The following is an 8,023-nucleotide window of genomic DNA, read 5'->3' as shown; positions in this document are numbered from 1 at the left end:
TGTGGGAGCATTACTTGTGTTGTGTTTTGTTTGTCTGTTCTTGTCTTAAACTATAAAGAGGTTTTATTTGCTCATATATCTGTACGGTTTAAGGATAGGATCAATTTCAGGTATGGTTTGATCAGGTCTCTGAGTCTGTTTCTTGATGATTTTGTAGGTTTTGCTCTTCTACACTCATTGGCTTCATCAAAGCTATTCCTTTTCTGGGTCAGAGATGGGTTATATGTTTCTTTTTTGGTTTTTACTATTTTTTTTTTAAAGATTGGCTCTGAGCTAACATCTGCTGTCAATCTTTTCTTTCCCCTCCTTCTTCTCCCCAAAGCCCCCTGGTACATAGTTGTACATTGTAGTAGTTGTAAGTCCTGTTTGTGTTATTTGGGACATCACCTCAGCATGGCTTGATGAGCGGTGCCATGTCCACACCTAGGATCCGAACCGGTGAAGCCCTGGGTCGCCGAAGTGGAGCACGTGAACTTAACCACTCGGCCACAGGGCCGGCCCCATGTTGTTTTTATTTTTAATGTAAACTTTTTACTGTCATTAGTATACAGATCAAAAAATTTTCAAAAGCTGAACACACACAGGAAACATCCAGACCAAGAAAGAATATTTCTGGCACCCCAAAAGCCCCCCACCCTCACATTTGCTTTCATCTCCCTGAAAGATAGCCACTTTCCTGACTTCTATCACCACAGATGACTTTGAACTTTACGTAAATGGAGTCACATTGAAGGAACATTGTTTAGCCTCTTTTACTCGAAATTATGTTTGTGATATTTATCCATGTTAGGGTATTATTTTTAACGGCTTATCCATAATCTAAGATGTAAAGACACTAAGTGATAAACAATCAGTTAATTTACGTTTATTTTCCTAACAAATGCCTAAAATATGGTATGTGGCTCATAAATGACCATTTCCCAAATTAAATTTCCAAAATTATAGGCATAATGAAGCAAATTATGGTCTACCTACTAAACGCAATACAATTTAATTATTAAATTTACTTTTCCATAAGTTGATAATAACAGAGGAAATGCTTATATTCTAATGTTAGTTGAAAAAAAAGTGACAAAACTGTATGCATAGTGTTTGCAGCAGACACGGTTGGTCCTCTGCCTGGATCTCCTGAATCCCTTTACCACTTCTGTGTACCGTCGCTTGTGTCTGTGTGCTTCTTCTTGTAATGGCACACACCATGGCTCTCTTCAGAGGCCTGCCCATGAGCCCCTAGGGTCACTTTGCCAGCACACAGTAGCCAGAAGTGCTGGGGAACGCAAGTCCCCCTGAGATGACCTTTAGCCAATAACTGACCAGAGAAGGACCATGAAAGCCCAGTTCCCTTGGCCAAGAATAACTCTGGGACCTAAGTCACACTCCAGAGTTCCCCTGCGGGGTTGGGCTGAAGCTACCCTGCCTAGGACTTTGCCCAAATACATACATTTGTTTGGCTTCTCCCGCCTTCCCATCTTTCTTCACCCCACTCCCTTATCAATTTCTTCCAGGAGACTTCCTTAACAAATCACTTGGACACATATCCTAATCTAAAAGTCTACTTCTGGGGAACCTGATCAAAGGCAGTTTTTTTGTTTTTTTTTTTTTAACAATGTTAAAAAGACGGAAGGAAGAGAGGGTGAAGGGAAAATATAAAAATTGTGCATTAAAAAACACTGGAAGCAGGGCCAGTCTGGTGGTGTAGTGGTTGTTTGCACACTCTGCTTTGGTGGCCAGGGGTTCACAGCTTCGGATCCCAGGTGCAGACCTACACACTGCTAATCAGGTCATGCTGTGGCAGCATCTCATATACAAAATAGAGGAAGATGCGCACTGATGTTAGCTCAGGGACCATTTTCCTCAAAAAAAAAAAACACTGGAAGAAAATACCCTAAATATAAATAGTGATTTTCTTGGAAGCAGCCAGAGATGGCTGGGCTGGAGCTGTCTGTCCAGCACCTTTTCTCATCTCTGGGCTAGTGGAACCCAGCAGAAGTAGCCTGTGGGACAACTTTGTAGGGATGTGGGAGGGAAAAGGAGAGGTCAAACCTGAGCATGGAAACATGCAGTGGCGTGTGATGTGGGGCTCTTCCTTTGGACCCCGTGAAGAAATCACTCATGTTCCATAAAAATGTCAGCTTTTGGACACCTGTGAACAGACAGCATGAAGCATGGCCAACTCACATCACCAGAGAAGCAGCAGCAGCAGAGAGGGAACTGTAATCTCACCCAGTACGGAGCCTCCCCTCCTCATCCAGGGGGGTAACACAGTTGGGGATTATTAGGGAAAAAAATGTTTCCATCTTTAGAATAGTAACTATTTCAGTTATCTCTTGCTGGGAAACAAACCACCCCAAGATTTAGTAGCTTAAAATAATAATGATTAGTTATTACTTATTTCTCATGATTCTATAAGGGCAATTGAGTTGTTCTTCTACTCCATGCAGTGTCACCTGAAGTCACACATTGTGGCTTTCATCAGGGGCTATGCCAGGTGCCTCAGTTCTCCTTCATGTGGTGTTTCATCCTGCAGGAATGTGGCCTTTCTCTCCAGCAAGACAGCCGGAACATCCTCACATCATGTTAGCTGTGAGGGAGCCCAAGAGCTCAAATATGTGTTAACAAGTATCTGCTTACATCATGCTTGCAAATTTTCCATTGGCCAAAGCAAGTCACATGGCCAAGCCCAGGGTCAATGCGGGAGGGGATTACACAGGGATTCAAATACCAGGAGGTGTGGTTAATTAGAGGCTACCAATATAACAGTCTATGCAATAATTAACATTTGTGGGGCACTTAACAAGTGCTAGGCACTGTCTTAAGCACTTTATATATATTAACTCATTTAAACCTCACAACAGCCCTCCATGAGGCAATATTCCTTTTATAAAGAAAAGTAAGTTCAGGCCCAGAGAGTTTCAGCAATTTGCCTTAGTCATACAGCTAGTAAGCAGTGAAACCATTAAATCGGTACCCCCAAGCTTAACCATTTCACTTTACTGTCCCAACAAGTTGAGATTCCTTAATAAACTCATTATATTTATTATGTTTTCTTAATGTTTTCCTCTGGGCCCCTTTTCTTTGTTTTGCTGAATTGCCTGTTTTTATTGTTCTCTTTACTCTTCTGGCCATATTGAATTCCACAAAGAATTCCCTAATAGTTTCTTTAAAATTTTTATAAGCATTCATATTTGCATTTCTCTGTTAATACCAAAATTCAACAATTACTATATCTCTCACCTATTCTCTGAAATGAGACCTTTAGTACATTTTTACAAGTTAAAAAAATTGTATTTTATATTAACAATTCATGAACCTAAATAAAAGATAATCAGAAGTATGGTTTTTCAATGTAAACAGCCCTTTCTTAACCATTGCATTATAGCTCTTAACCATATAACCAGGATTATTTTGACTTATACATGTATTTTATTGTGTCAAATACGAGACTTTATTTCTTGTGTTTTATGTCTTCCCCATCTTGAGATTTTATTCTGATTCAAATTTCATTTGGTTAGAATATTTCCTTGAAGGATTTTGTTTCCACAAAGTAAACCTGTGTTAGAGAAAATTGTTCCTTGCTATCTATTCTCCCCTTCTTTCTCAAAATTTTAGCTGGACACATGGCTTCCCAGAAGAAATCAATTATCCTAGACTTTGTTACAGCTGGGTATGGCCATGTGACATTCTGATAAATGGGATATGAACAGAAGTACCATGTTCCATTTCCAGATCTTACCCTGATGGAAAGGGGGCATGCCTCCACTTCCTTGTATTCTTTTCTGCTGATCTAAATGCATATGTGATAAAAGGAGCTGGAGGGGCCATCTTGGACCACAGATTGGAAGTTCGGTGGTAGCACAAGCTGAAGCACCCAGTGGTCAGTGATGGCAGATGTAGTCCTGAATGCAGCTGCCTGGGACATCTTGCTCCAATCTTTCTACTCTGGTTCTCTAGCATTCCTAGAGATGTTGTGAACCACCTGACATATTTTCAATGTATTCTTTTCCTTACTAGAACTGTCAGTTTCTGAAACTTGCAACTGAGGACAATGATACAGATATTGACAAGATGTGGTTGCAGGCAGTAGACCCTCAGGGTAATGGAAAGGGGATACATGGGTTAGTTATACTGTCTGATTGGAGGCGAAAGCACAGAACATCCAGTTAGCATTAAGTGATGTGACCTGGTAGTCTGTGGCACATAGTCTCCAAAGAGCTCATAAATAACCACCTGTGGTGACTGAGCTGGAATAAAGTGCTTCTTGAAGCCATTGGCAACTACATGGCTATTGCCATAGAGCACTGGGAAGGTTATGAGGAGGTCAAGCACTGTGGCACAGGGTCGCTTTTCTAATGGTCCTGGAAAACTTAAAGTAAGAGAATGACTGCTCAGATTCCTAAATTTTTGGCTTATGTCACGGACTGAAGCTCGTAGACTTTCCAGGATTTTGCTAACATATCTGCTTTCCTGAAACCACAAGATGGAGATAGCTGGAAAATAAATGCAAAGTTTGACCCCCAAACTTACTGAATTATAAGGCCATGAAACTTAACTGCCTTCATATCTGTCTGATGTGCAAGTAAGGGCACTGATCAAGAAAGACTGGGACCCTATAATTGGAATTGGAGTATATAAAAAGATTTGGAGCACCTGCAATCCCCACTCCTGTTGAATCTCTCTTACTAGCTGAAATGTTTTTATTTTTTGCAACACCAAGCAATTTTCCATCTCCAAGCTGACACTGACTGGGTGTCCCCAAAATTTAACTCAATTCTGATACTATCTACCTGGAGATAGCACCAGATCCCACAGGTTAAGGGCTTAGTCCCACAAGACTGCTCCCACTTCAGATGTCAATCAAAAATCCAGGTTGTTACCTGTGCTGCCGACCAACTGGCTATAGACTGGAGGTTCCCATGGCACATTGCTCATTGTAGATAGTCAAGGACCCAGACTGATGAGTCCATGAATGCAGAAGCAGGGAAAAGTGTGATGAACCACACGTAGCTCTCAAAGCTTCTGCTGAAGGGACACATTACTTCAGCTCATAGCTCATTGGCAAAGCAAGTCATATGGTGTGGGGTGAATGCAAATATTATGTTGGGTTTATCCTGTGCAACCTGCCCTCCAAACTCCTAAATTATGTCCCTTGACGTAATTGGTAAAGCAGCACTAACTTTTTTTGAAAAGCAAGTTAGTGACTGTTTTCTGTAAGTTTGTGATGCTAGTTGGAGACACTACAGTTGAACTGAACTACCTTATATCAGGAGAGAGAGGAAGACCCTGGATTGGCAGAGGCCAAGTGAACACACTTAACCACCTAAAGTGGGGGTCAGGAGGAGGAAGTTCCTAAGAGTCAGAGACATGAGGGGGTCTGCAGAGTAGACTCTAAGTCCGCTTTTCTAATCAGCTGAAGGGATTAGGACCTCAGGCCCATCCCACCCATCTGGATACAGATGGATCCAATAATTGTGGGTACCCATTGTCTTTCAATGCAGTGACTTCATCCAACAGTGAATGTCAATGTATTCATTTCCTAGGGTTGCTGTAACAAATTACCAGAAACTTGGTAGCTTAACACAGCAGAAATCTATTCTTTTACAGTTCCAGAGGGCAAAAATTTAAAATCAAGGTGCCAAAGTCTCTAGGGGAGAATCCTTCCTTGCCTCTTTCAGCTTCTGGTGGCTCCTAGCAGCCCTTGGCTTGGAGCCCCATCATTCCAATCTCTGTCTCCATCTTCACATTGTCTTCTCCTCTGTGTCTCTGTGTGTTCAAATCTCCCTCTCCTTTCTTTTATAAAGACCTCAGCCATTGGATTTAGGATCCCCCCCTAAATCCAGGATGATTTCATCTCAAGATCCTTAACTAATTACCCTATATACACATAGGTTACATTCTGAGGTGTTAGATAGACATGAATCTGGAGGAAGGATGCTATTCAACACACTACAGTCAAATTTTTCTCAATTATATTGGCCGATCTTGGGGAGTTACACTCAAAGGAGTAGAAGAGAGGTCATATATGTTCCTCCTCTATGGCCCAAGTTGGGAATGTGGAGAGGGAAGATACTTTTATCCAATCCTGCACAACAAATTACTCCAAAATGTTAAAAGCTTAAAACTATAACAAATTATTACTTCTCACAACCTATGCATTGACTAGGTGGTTATTCTATTTTGCTGGTGTCTCCTGGGGTGCTGGAGTGCTGGAAGGTCCAAAATAACATCATTCACATGGCTGGCAAGTTGTTTTTGGCTATTAGCTGAGCTGGGGCTGTTTCCCAGGGCCTTGATTCTCCTCCATTTGGCCTCTCTGATGTTGAAAAGAGCATGTAGGATAATGGCAGGTGTTGGAGAGAGAAGATCATGAGACAAGAGCCAAAGTCTTCAATGAATGAGGGGAGTAACCTCGAGATGTGAAGATGTCAGCAATGAGGATAGTCAGATAGTATGAATTCCAAAGGAAGAAGGATTGTTACATAGGGACAGAAAAGTAATCGTCTACAATACTGCACTAGTGGAATGACTGTCCCAAGGCCCTTCCTTATGGAAATGTAAGAATAGGCAGCCTCCATTCAAGTAATCTTTTCAGAAATATTAGAAACAATAATACGTGTCTTTGCTGCATTAGGAAATAGAATACTTTTACTAAGTTTCAGAGAAAGCATTGATCAGATTCCCTCCAAAGATTTGAGAACACTTCTTTAAGTAACTGTCACATAAGCATGGTAGTGTGGCAACTCAAGAGGGTTCAAGAGTTTGATTTAAGGAGCAAAACTTGGAAAAGATAGCCTAAATCTACCAATAAATGTATTCAGCTTCACTGAATAGTATTGAAGAAAATAATTAAGCAACTCCAGGTCAATAATATAGAAACCAAAACAAGAAAAATCCATAAGGTAGTTGATTAACATACACAAAGGCACATTTTTTAAGTTGGTTGCTTTCTTCTACATACTCAAAAGTTTAATATAAAGAAAAACTTATTTATATTGTCAAAAATTAAAGGTGATGTGGAGATCAAAATATGAGCTTTTACTATTAAACTTTCCATTTAAACTTACTATAAACTTTACCAAGCAAATGCACCCATGAAAAACTGGATGCTTCTCAGCAACCAAGAAAAAAAGAAGAGAATATACCCTTCTGGAAGGCTAGCAGAGCCTCAAAATAGTGCTGAGCAGGGGCAGGCCACTCTTGCTAAGAATCCGAAAGGGAAGAGGTGAACTTCGATGACCTGCAAGAAGGAGGAGGTCCCATTTACGGGCTGATAAAATGTCTTCCTCTACGGGGTATAAGTATAGGCATTACTGGAAATGCCCACGAGGAGGTTACCTCCAAGAGGAGAGCCAGCTTTCAGTTACAGCAAGACTAGGAGCTGAGTTCCCAGCCATAGTGTGAGATAATGGGAGCGCTTGCTTCATTTGTGAACTAGGAGTTCCTGAAGATGCAGTGAAATGATTTGGGGAGAAGTAGGAGGTAAAGTTTAAGACTAAGTCAAGGACAAGAAAGTTAGCCATTGATTAATGAAAACATGATGAGCAGCATGGGGAACTTAATCCTGACAGCCTTTTTAAGGCATCTGGCTCACCTATCTTGGGGGTGGCATCTCCAGGCCACCATCTAGCTCTTTGGGCTTTGAGGGCCCCTCACACACTCAAGCTCCTGTCACTCCCTGCAGCTCCCATCTCTGTTTACCAGGTTTCTGTTCATCCCAGTGACCACAGTCTCTGCTCTTCAGAAAAAGATATTTTGGACATATAACCCATAGATCTTATATTCTAGACTGCTTAACTCTTAAAGTTAATCATCTATTCCTCATGGTGCTTAAAATATACCCTAAAAGAAGAATTTCTCTGCAGATCCAGAATAATTGGCAAAGAAGTCACTGAGGGTGGTAGACTATAGATTACTTGGGTGTGGATGTGGTAGAGGTCCTTCACAGAATTTCCTCTGCTAATTGAGATGTAAATTTATTCTATGTATAAAGGCAAATTCAATTTCAGTACAAAAACAGAATTATTTT

This window comes from Equus quagga, chromosome 13 (genome assembly GCF_021613505.1).
Source record: "Equus quagga isolate Etosha38 chromosome 13, UCLA_HA_Equagga_1.0, whole genome shotgun sequence".
Lineage (NCBI taxonomy): Eukaryota > Metazoa > Chordata > Mammalia > Perissodactyla > Equidae > Equus > Equus quagga.
This window is presented reverse-complemented; position numbering follows the sequence as displayed.